Genomic DNA, 12,073 nt, shown 5'->3' with positions numbered 1-12,073 from the left:
AGCTGTGTACTTTCAACACTACTTTATAGAGCAGAATGCTGGGGAATGAGAAAATATGACATGTCCAAACTGTCTTCATTCCATACAACCTGCCTCAGAAAAATCCTCCGTATCTTTTGGCCCAGAACAATCTCAAACCAAGAGCTATTGACACAGTGCAGCCAAGAGGATCTGAGCACCATCATTTCCAGGAGGCGTTGGAGATGGATCGGTCATTTGCTTTGGATGGAAACTGATTCCATCAACAGAGTAGCAATAAGATGGACACCTGAAGGCAAGTGAAAACGAGGCCTCCCGAAAACAACATGGCGAAGAGCTGTGGAAGCTGAGCTGAAAAACCTGGGGCACAGCTGGGGAACCATTGAAAGACTTGCCAGAAACAGACAGGAGTGGAGGAGCCTCATCACTGCCCTAAATGCCAGAGGCGTAATAGGAATATGATGATGATGATGAATACCTTTATAGCACATTACATTTTTAAAGCACAATACAACTGATTCAGAGCAGAGAAATACTTTGTCAAACCCACAATATTTTTCTGTACTGAGGATGGGAAGATATCTCTATAACAGATATAAAGAACTGCCTAACTATTCTAATACATGTTGTTGCAAAAAATAAGAGGGACACTATCAGACCAATGTATTGTACACTTAAAAGGTAGGTTCTATAAAAACAAGGTTTTGACAAAATCAGTAGAAATGTTTTCACGGAATTAAAAACAATCTAATGAATACCATTGTCCTTTGGACTTAAATAGTCCCTTGTATTGTACAATGCATCAGAGCTAGAAAGTGATAGTGAGTATAATGAAAGTGAAACTTACTAGTCTATTTTCACTATCAGTGCTGAAAAATAATCACAGTTACTAGTGAAAAAACATAAATACAGTTATTCATATTTTTTTGTTGCCTGAAGTTAAGGCTGCTCGACCCTACATTATAAGACCCTGTTTTCAGTTGCTTATAACTTTGCCAACCTTTAATCGTTCAGGCTGAAGTTTTCCAGATCAAATGTTTGCCTCCAGCTGAATTTTTTTTCTGAAAGTTTCAGCTAAATGGTTCAGCCTGTCCAAGAATGAGATCTGGGAAAAATACATTGTTTTGCGTATGTTAAAAAAAATCATTGAGAAGTAGTAGAATCTCTATGCTTTGGATCAAGACCTATAACTTTGTCAGGGTGCTAGAGATGTGCTTTTTGCCATCCCTCTGAAAACCCACCCAAATTTGACCAAGTCATAAACCCCTGAATAATCTCTGTTTATATGCGCCTAGTAGAAGTTTGTTAGAATTTGGCAGCTTAAATTCTCTGAATAGTTCACCTGCATTGAGGATGCTCCATCTCCTCACAAGTCCTATGTGCTGAGTGGAGTGTACGTGCGCCATCCCCACAAAGCAACTAGGGATGCACCAAACCTGGGCCACAGGGGCTCAGCAGGGTTTTCCCTCCAATTGCGCCGCTTGGTAGAGGTCATGTAGAAAAATAGTATGTATTGTAGTCATATAATTATCATCATTATCATAATGCATACACACAAAAATGCATACATCTGGGATGGAGGATACAAGCCAGCCAGAGAAGATTACAGTGGCACCTGAGGAGGAAGGAGAGCCGGCTGCTCTTCAGGGAGGAGACTGGCTGCTGGCCACCTTGGACAGTACACAGTGTTCAGGTCCCCACCAACATCCCCTGTTTGCCTAAGTCAAGAACTGGGGGGAGGAGTGGAAAATAGCAATAAGATCATAAAAGCAACAAGAGGGAAAACAGCAGGGGAATCAGCTTAACATCTTAGATATCTATACACAAATGCATGGAGCCTAGAAAGAGTACAGAGAAGAGCAGTTTAGTCTGGAAAAGAGAAGACTGAGAGGGGACATGATAACAGTCTTCAAGCATGTAAAAGGTTGTTACAAGGAGGAGGAAGAAAAAAAAAATTCTTAACCTCTCACGATAGGACAAGAAGCAATGGGCTTAATTTGCAGCAAGAGTGGCTTAGGTTGGACATTAGGAAAAGCTTCCTAACTCTCAGGGTGGTTAAGCACTGGAATAAATTGCCTAGAGAGGTTGTGGAATCTCCATCACTGGAGATTTTTAAGAGCAGGTTAGACAAACACCTGTCAGGAATGGTCTAGATAGTTAGTCCTTCCATGAGTGCAGGGGACTGCACTAGATGATGCACTCTTGAGGTCCCTTCCAGTTCTATGATTCTACGTTACAGACGTGGAAAAATGGAATTGGCTGATGCTGCTTACAACTTTTAGCATAGCCTCTGATGCCCCCTGCATAGAAAGGAGCTTCTGGAGCAGGGCCACAAATTCAGACTGGTAGGATCACATCATCATATAGACCTGGGATGACCAGCAGTGGGTCCAGAACTTTCACACTAGGAAAGCTGAATTTCTAGAGTTTTGTGAGTAGCCTACCCCATCCTTCACCATCACAAGACATACGAGGGCAGCCACGTCGGTCCAGAAACAGGTTGCTATTACTGACTGGAAGCTGGCTACCCCAGGCTGCTACAGGTCCACTGCTAACCAGTTCAGTGTTGGAAAGTCAACCATGGGTAAAGTGGTCGTGGAGTTTTTGGAGTATATCAGGCATGTGATTTTCCAAAAGGTGGTGGGCATAAACAATATCCCTTAAGTGATTGCTGAGAGAATGGGGTTTCCAAACTGTGCTGGGGCCATTGATGGGACTCATGTGCCCAGAGTTTGTCCTCTGTAAGAAGCATGTGAGTACATAAACTTCAGGGGGTACTAGTTTATTATTATGCAGGCCCTGGTGGACCACAGAGGCTGATTTATGGTCACCAGCTGCAGTGCATTGGAAAAGTTCATGATGCTAGGGTTTTATGACAATCAGGATTCTACATTCATGGGGTGGCTGGCTGGGACACTATTCCTACCAAATGACATTGTCGTCAGTGAAGTTAATGGCCCAACATACCTTCTTTTGCCTTCACTTTTGTAACCATATCCTGATCTCAGAAGGCCTCGCAAAAGAAGATTCAATTACACTCTCTGCAGGTTCAAAATGGTGGTTGATTGTGTGTTAGTGTTTGGCAGACTGAAATCCCTCTGGCACTGTTTACAGACACGTTTGGATGCCTATGTTATCGGTGCTGGGTACATTACTGTGGCTTGCTGTGCTCTTCATAATCTTTGAGAAGTCAAAGGTGAGCCATTTGCCCCTAAATGGAGTTATGACAGTAATGGATTGTGGAACTTGTACACTCAACTAGAAAGTGCACCTACCACAGCTGGGGCAGAATGCACCTAAGCAACCCAATCAGGGATACTCTGTGCTCCCACATTATGGACTTGCATGGGCCAATGGAAGAGGGAACATAGTATGTTTATGAATGTGCTTTTACAATCTTTTACCGTAAACGAGGTATTATCACATCATGCAATGAAATGGAACTTGGGAGCAGGGAAGTGGATTACCATGCACTGTAGTTCTGAATGACATGACCACTTATGAAATGGGGAGAGGAATTGATTGCTATGCATTGTAGTTATGAATGACATGACCGCTTATGAACTGGTGTCAGGGGATTGATTGCAATGCATTGTAGTTATGAATGACATGACCGCTTGTGAAGTGGTGAGTATTGTGGATTTACAGTATAGCTTCATGTAGAGTAATGTATTGAGAAATAGTGTTTGCATACAACTTCCCAGTTGTTCCTTATCATGTGTTTACCTTTATTATTTGAAATATACATCATATGATGTGATGCAGTGACGGCAATAAAATTTCTTAATAAAATAAAAACCTTGTTTTTTGCTGATACATTAGAAAAACACAACATTAAATAATTGCATAGCAGGCTAGCTGTCATTAACACACCAAAACACCAGTAATAATCCAACACCAAAACCTTTAACAAAAACAAGTTCATGGACAGTGCAAACAGTACGGCCAGTTCCAAACAATAAACTCCTTACTGTTTCATGTTTCCTGGCTCTCGTGTTCTCCTTTCCCTTCCTTCCATGTTTAGTGAGAACTTGGCACCACTGCTACTGGTTGAACTGTTCACAAGGGCAGGGGTCTGCATAGGAGTGGAGACCTTCAGAGGGGTGTAGACTGATTCTTTAATGGTTAAAATTATATTGGTCACCAATTAATACTAATTTAATGAGTTGGAGGTAATAGGGTTCTAGTCCCTGAATCAGATACAAGTAAATTAAAACTAACAATTTCAATATCTATTGGGAAAGACACTCACACGGAGGGCAAAGCAAAACCTTAGCCACTCTTATTAACACAATCAGTATAGACAAGAAAGCTCCAAATCACATAAACAAATACCAGTAATATAGTATTGGGGATATTTTGGGTATCATTCCTTACATATGCTCATATACTTATATACTCACATCCTTCTTTGGGGATCTGGTGTTAAGAGACAAAGGACCAGCCCTCTCCCTGGCATGCCAAATGAGTCCAATGGTCCAGACCCTAGTGCCTGAAGGTCGGTTGTAAATGATGACAATGAAGAGCTGAAGGGTCAATGATGGAAAGCTCGCCACCACTTATATAGTGGCCGGGCTAGTATAGGGTCTGGGGACTATCATGAATATTCATTCAGATGCCCAGCCTCCCATGTCCATATCTAACTTCTTCACCCTCATAATATTGAGGTGCCTTTATCCTATAGGTTAACATATTAATGCCTTTTAGCTCATTACCATATATGTCAACTATTGCTCAAGCAAGTTTGTGGTTAAACATCTGCCAACAATTTTATCTGTAAATATTCAAACCTAGTATCAGTCCAATATTCCTTAGGTTGCCTTATCTAGTTATGCACCAACTCCCCTCTTAAGCAAGCTGTTCCCAGCTCCCCAAAATCTAGGATAAACGTTGGGCCATTTTATCTATGCTAAGGGTCGTAGACACAGGCCCAGAGGTGCCAAAAGGAGATTTTATTCCAAACTGCCAGTGGCAAGCCCAGCTGTGTATTCTACAGAGGTTTTCAAACGTATGCTGATGGAGTCCTACAAAGGAGGGTCTGGGAAATAGGCCCTTCCCTGAAATTTGACTACCTACCTGGAGTTCCTGGTACAGGAAAAGTTTGCAGAGAATCCACAGAATGCTGCATTAGCGTCCAGAGGGATGACTGCCTCCCTATGGCTCCATGCAGCACCTGGTGTTGGCAGCTCTGAACACATCCACCCAGGGACTGCATGCAAACACACACGATAATATGGACTCTCAAAGAACTACACAGCCATCCCTTTGCCATCCCCTGCACATTTCTGGATTGCCATCAAACACCCACCCATACTCCAGACACTGATTTTGTCACCCATGGACTACGTTTATCCTTAGGGTTAGGGTTAGGTGCTAGGACCCAAAAGATGGTGAACTATGCCTGGGCAGGGTGAAGCCAGAGGAAACTCTGGTGGAGGTCCATAGTGGTCCTGACGTGCAAATCGGTCGTCCGACCTAACCCTAACCCTTTCCCTCCCCCATCCCGGAACAGTTTTCTGTTTACAGGAGGTTTGCTATGTTGTGGCATGCCCGATTTGCATGCTAAAAGGGAAGGCAATATAAAGTTCTTATTTTAAACACTCTGGCACATCTCTGTGAGAATGTGCAAGTTTCTAGTAAAAATTTCATTTTAAATGTTTGTTTGACTGAAGTTTGTGCTTCCTGGTCTCCATTTTGAATGCAAAGTGGTGGTAGTGGTGTTGGGGAGTTATGCCAGGGCACTGATGTACAATCTGCTATTAGTGGACACATGCTGCTGCCCATGGCTGGCAAGAAATTTTGCATTGGGTAATGGATGGAAATCTCTCCTATCCCTATACTAATAACAGCAAATATGGAGCCAGAAGCTTACCAGGCTCAGGGGGCTACTTCTGCCTCTTGTGTTTCTGATGCCGGTTCCTCAATAGGCAACTTCTCTGGGAAGGCATTAAAAATCTCCTCTGAGTAGGGACCCAGAAGGTGCTGCAGCTGCTCCAGCGGCAAAGCCTCCTCAGTTACTGGTTTGAGTACAAGAGTCATTTCAGCATTTCAGTCTGACCTGGTGCCTCTGGCTCCCTGCAAGTCCTACACTGGATTCAGGGGGGAGGAGGTCTCCATCCAGGCTGGACAAGCTATCATGAAGCGCATGTAGCTCAGTGCTATACGCAGTACCCAGCACTTGGCTAAATTCCTCACAAAAGCAGCAGGATGATGGTAAGTTCCCAGTGGGTCTCATCCGTGGCTTTCTGGTAGTTGGTCTTGAGCCACTTAATCCACTCCCTGCACTGGTTGTTGGTTTGGCAAATCCCCAATGCTACCAGCTTCTTCGCTGTTAGCTGGTACACATGGTCATTCCGGGAACTCTTGCTAAAGTCAAACTGTTAGCTCCCCTTACACCAGAGATCAACCAAAATCTGACTGTTCTTCCATGACTAGCTAGCAGTGCGCTTGGCAAAGGACTTCTTCATGTTGGTGAAACAAATACAGGAGAAGGTTCATTCTGCTTGCAGCTCAGTGGTCAGAACAAAATGGAAGGGTTAAACACCAAGCAGCTGTACTTGAACCAGGACGGTGGCTTCCATTTCCTGGGAGTCAATTGGCCAGTCTTGGGATAGAAAGGACAAAGACTACTGTCCCATGGTATGGTGGGATAGCATTGGTGGACTCTCAGGACCCAAGTCTAGGAGGCCCAGGCCCAACCTGCATCCACAGTGAAAAACTATGGAGTATGGGCCTGAGCCCTCATGGGAATCGGGTTCAAATAGGGTTGTCAACCCTCCAGGATTGGCCTGGAGTCTCCAGGAATTAAAGATTAATCTTTAATTAAAGATTATGTCATGTCATGAAATCTCCAGGAATACATCCAACCAAAATTAGCAACCTTAGGTTCAGACCCTCCACTACTGTGGTGCCCTGGGCCCAAGTTAGACAGAATTGTGTGTGAATGGAAAGGGGGTCTTGGCTTCAGTCTGAGCCCAGGTTTACATTGCAATGTAGACGTACCCTAAGGAAAGCAAGGCGTGAGAGCAGCAGAATGACAATGGACTTCAAAAAAGCAGAGTTTAACAAATGCAGAGAACTGGTAGGTAGGGTTCTTGGGAAGAAAAGGAAAATTGAGTTCAGGAGCAGTTTCTCAGACAAAATCTGTAACCACATAGAGGATAATACCTTGATAAATATATCTTGATTGTAGTAAGATATATATTTTTTGACATAGTCACACATGACTGTCTCATAAGCAAACAAGGGAAATGTCGTCTAGATGAAATTATTAAGGTGGGTGCACAACTGGTTGTAAAAACATACACAAAGAGTAGTTATCAAGGATTCACTGTCAAATTGGGAGGGAGTATCTAGTGGGGTCCCACAGAGGTCAGTCCTAGGTCCGATACTAGTCCGTATTTTCATTAATGACTTGGATAATGGAGTGGAGAGTATGCTTGTAAAATTTATAGATGACACTAAGCTGGGAAGGGTTTCAAGCACATTGGAGGACAAAATTAGAATCCAAAAGGACTTCTACAAATTGAAGAATTGGTCTGAAATCAACAAGATGAAATTCAATTCATAACAAGTGCAAAGAACTTCACTTAGGAAAGAAAAATCAAATGCACAGCTACCAAATGGGGAATAACTGGCTAGGCAGTAGTATTGCTGAAAAGGCTTTGGGGGTTATAGTGGATCTCAAATTGAATACAAATCAACAATGTGATGCAGTTGTGAAAAAGACTAATATCATTCTGGGGTGTATTTAACCCGAGTGCTGTATGTAAGACATGGGACATAAAGCAGACAGAAGAGTTGGCCAAATTTAGACTGCCATTTGTAAAACAGGTGTGCAATTTTGACGTGGTATTATATCCTGGGCTGCTCCTGGATGGCCAGGTAGCAATGTGGTTAAAGGCACTTTTTTCCCCATCTCTGATTTGCAAGATGAATACAAACATTTCTGTCATTGTGGATCTTTGTCACTTTGAGATTAGATTGCTGTGATGCTGTGATGTTATCTGATTAAAATATGACCATATAGATCATTGTTGCAATCACTGTTATATATTTGCAGCAAATCTTGTACAAAGGTGGTCAAGTGAGGTGTCTATGAAAAGGTTATGATTTGCTGGTTATGATTATCCTATCTGTATGCATGTATCATTTTTGTATTTGAAGTTAAAAATATTGGCTCTATACTTGGATTTCAAATGTTTGCTCCTGGGGTAATGCCTACAAGCTTGCCAGCCAGCACGTCTTGGAGGGACTATTCAAATTGAGTGGCCCATCAAAAGAACATTTAACTGACAATGGAGCCTGGATGCCAATCTACACTTAATGGCATCCTGCAATGACTAGGCAAAATGCATGGATATGTTACTTGCCCATGTGACTCCAAACTCCATCTTACTGCTGTAATTTTCCACAGTAAGAGCAATGGGATTCCCTCCACATGGCTGAAGCTATAAAAGGCCCTGGAAACTACTCCATTTTGCCTCTATCCTGCTCCAGCCTCTTTCTTGCCCAAGCCTCTGTACTATGAATTTATACTAATGAGAGCATTCTAATCAAGGAATTGAGGACCGTCCAATTATTTGGAAGCAACCAGAGAGAGATTTATTAAGCCAGCAGTTTATTCCATCACTGCTACAAGCCTAAACCAAGAACTTTGCAATTACTGTATGTATTTGATTCCTTTAACCAATTTTAACTCTCACCCCTAGTTTTTGTGTTATGAGGAGTAAATAACACTTCCTTATTTAGTTTCTAGTCTAAACTAGACACCAGTCATGATTTTATAGACCTCCATCATATCCCTCCTCAGTCCTCTATTTTCCAAGCTGAAAAGTCCCAGTCTTATTAATCTCTCCTCATACCGCAGCCGGTCCATATCCCTAATTATTTTTGTTGCCTTTTTCTCAACCTTTTCCAATTCCAATATATCTTTTTTGAGATGGGGGTGACCACATCTCCATGCCATTATCAAGACGTGGACATATCATGGATTTATATACCGGCAATATGATATTTTCTGTCTTATTATCTACCCCTTTCTTAATGATTCCCAACATTCTGTTTGCTTTTTGACTGCTGCTGCACATTGAGTTGATGTTTCCAGAGAACTATCCACAATGACTCCAAGATCTCTTTCTTGAGTGGTTTAGACCCCATCATTGTATATGTATAGTTGGGATTATGTTTTCCAATGTGCATTACTTTGCATTTATCAACATTGAATTTCATCTGCCATTTTGTTGCCCAGTCACCCAGTTTTGAGAGATCCTTTTGTAGCTCTTTGCAGTCTGCCTGGGACTTAACTATCTTCAGTAGTTTTGTATCATCTGCAAATTTTGCCACCTCACTGTTTACCCCTTTTTCCAGATCATTCATGAGTATGTTGAATAGGACTGGTCCCAGAACAGATCCCTGGGGGACACCACTATTTACCTCGCTCCATTCTGAAAACTGACCATTTATACCTACCCTTGGTTTCCTATCTTTTAACCATTTACCAATCCATGAGAAGATCTTCCCTCTTATCCCATGACAGCTTACTTTGCTTAAGAGCCTTCGGTGATGGGCCTTGTCAAAGGCTTTCTGAAAACCTGAGTACGCTATATCCACTGGATCTCCTTTGTCCGCATGCTTGTTGACCCCCTCAAAGAATTCTCGTAGAAATTCACTCTTTCTGTTTCTGCCAGCCCCTCCTGCTGGCTTCCTGGTGCAGATTTGAAGAAACAGAGCCCATATCCCCACAGGGCCTATGACACATGGTTGAGCAGCTCTGATTCCATCCAGTAGATGGCATTGGTACACAGACAATATATTTGTCAACTTGTTATAACCTATTTCAAAATATGTGGAAAGTTGCATGAACATAAGTACCTATAGACCTTGATTTTACAAGCCTGACATGGAGCCCAGCAGGGTGTACAACATTGTTCTGTTTCAGTGCAAGTATGAGTGAAGACTGTGCAGGAGCAGAAATAAAGCTAAGTGCTGGGTGTATTCGCTTGCACTGTATGGAGGTAAATCTGAAGCTACCTGAATGTCTACTCTTTTAAGGTGTGACTACACTGCAATCCAAGGTGTGATTGCACCATGGGTAGACACACCTGCAATACCATGATTAAAAATAGCAGTGTAAACGTGGTGGCACAGGCTTCAGCATGGGCTGTACAAACACACAGATGACCCTGGGTCTGTACTTAGGTTGCTAATCTGCACTGAAGCCCATGCCACTGCATCTACACTGCTATTTTTAGCCATGCTATTCAAGGTAAAGCTAGCATGGATATATCTACCTGGGCTGCAATCAGACTGTAGTGTACTCACAAGTGCATAGGATGAAAATGAGGCAGGGTATGGGTAGAAAATGGTCATATCTGAGAACACATGGACAAAAGTACAATCCTCATCATACTAGAGAGCAGAGCCGGCGCTAGGCATCAGCAGACTAAACAATTGCTTAGGGCCCCAAGCAGCTCAAGGGGCCCCCCTATTCGCTTTTTATTATGTGTTGGGAGGGGAGGGGGCCAAAAATATTCCTGCTTAGGGCCCCCAATGAGCTAGCACTGCCTCTGCTAGAGAGACATTTAATATGCACTCCCTCCTAGGCCTAACTCCTGGTACTGAAAGACAGGAGAAACACCCGTGGCAGTATAGCAGTCTTCTGATTAACGCAGGACCACGTTTTCTTATGCTCCCTGACCTGCCCATCACTTTTTACTTTGCACTTTTGCATGCAACACTCCATGCCTGCGCTGTTCAGTAGCAAGGCCTTAATGTAAATCTGGTGTATCAGCAGCATGGCATCAACACTGAGCAGACAAGAAACAGGAATGATTATTGGGCTATTGGCAGTAATGAAAACAAAAGAAACATCTTTCCCAAGAATTGATGGGGACTTTCAGTTAATGGACTGCTGAGTGCTAATTTACGACCGTAAATGTAACACTTACTGAAAATAACATGTTAACTTTTATAATCTGGTAGCTACTTATGTTAGTGACTTACTGTTACTTTAAGCTACAGGCACAGCCTTGCCTCTGTCAGTGACAGATTTAATAGTTTTCATAAATTCTCACTCAACACATTTTTACAAAATTAAATAGCATTAAAAGCTAAGAAATATTGCACATGCTGGTAATATTACAATTGATTAATTTTATTAGTGCTATTTATATACTTTGAGTTTACAATAAAAATGCATTAACGCTAAACAAAGCCAAAAATAATGTATTTGCAACACATTGTTACTGCGGTAATCCTGTTCTGTGCATTTATTTTCATCACCTCACTCAGCACTTAAAAAGGATGGCCAATTAAGAATTTATTTGGCCACCACACAGTACTTTAGAAGCTGGTGGCTAAGTTCTCACAAATTCACCATGACTTTTCCATCTCTACATACAATTATAATAAGATGTCCTGAGCTTTTATGTAGACTCACCAAACTCAAATTCAGTGCTATGATACACACACAGACAATGCCTCACTGTGTGCTGCATTTTCCTCAGATGCAGCAACGTTCTTCTACAACAATGCCTAGTAAATACACAGTGAGTTGAAAGGATTCTAATTTATAAGAGTCAAGGTCTGAGGTCTATCCAAGTGCTGTGTTAGGCCAACTTCTGATTTCTAGTAATATTCATTAAGGTTTGCTACAAATATGGTCTGCCAGGTTTTTTTTGTTTGGTTGTTTCCCCCCCTCCCCCTTCTTTATTTACTCTGAATAAAACACTGAAAACTAGACCTTTTCTATAAGATAAGACATTGGCAAGACAATTATGTAAAGAGCTCTTCTCTTAAGCACTTTCCTTTAGTTACACATGTGTGCCAGCATACGTTGCCAAAGAATGAAGACATTTTATTTAAAATTACACTGGCAACAGACCATCAAATTATCCTTAACATTTTCATTAAATTGAGATACAGATATAGTTAGGGTAGTAAATCTTTTAGATACAAGGAGTTTATTCCAGAGCCCGGGCCTGATGCAGCAGTAATTGTTGGAACTATTAAGGTCTAAGGCTTTGTCTACATTACTAATACAGGTTTACTAATATAGCTGTCCAATTTAGCCAGTTATGAAACCCAGACAAGG

Source organism: Trachemys scripta, chromosome 2 (assembly GCF_013100865.1).
Source record: "Trachemys scripta elegans isolate TJP31775 chromosome 2, CAS_Tse_1.0, whole genome shotgun sequence".
NCBI lineage: Eukaryota > Metazoa > Chordata > Testudines > Emydidae > Trachemys > Trachemys scripta.
This window is presented reverse-complemented; position numbering follows the sequence as displayed.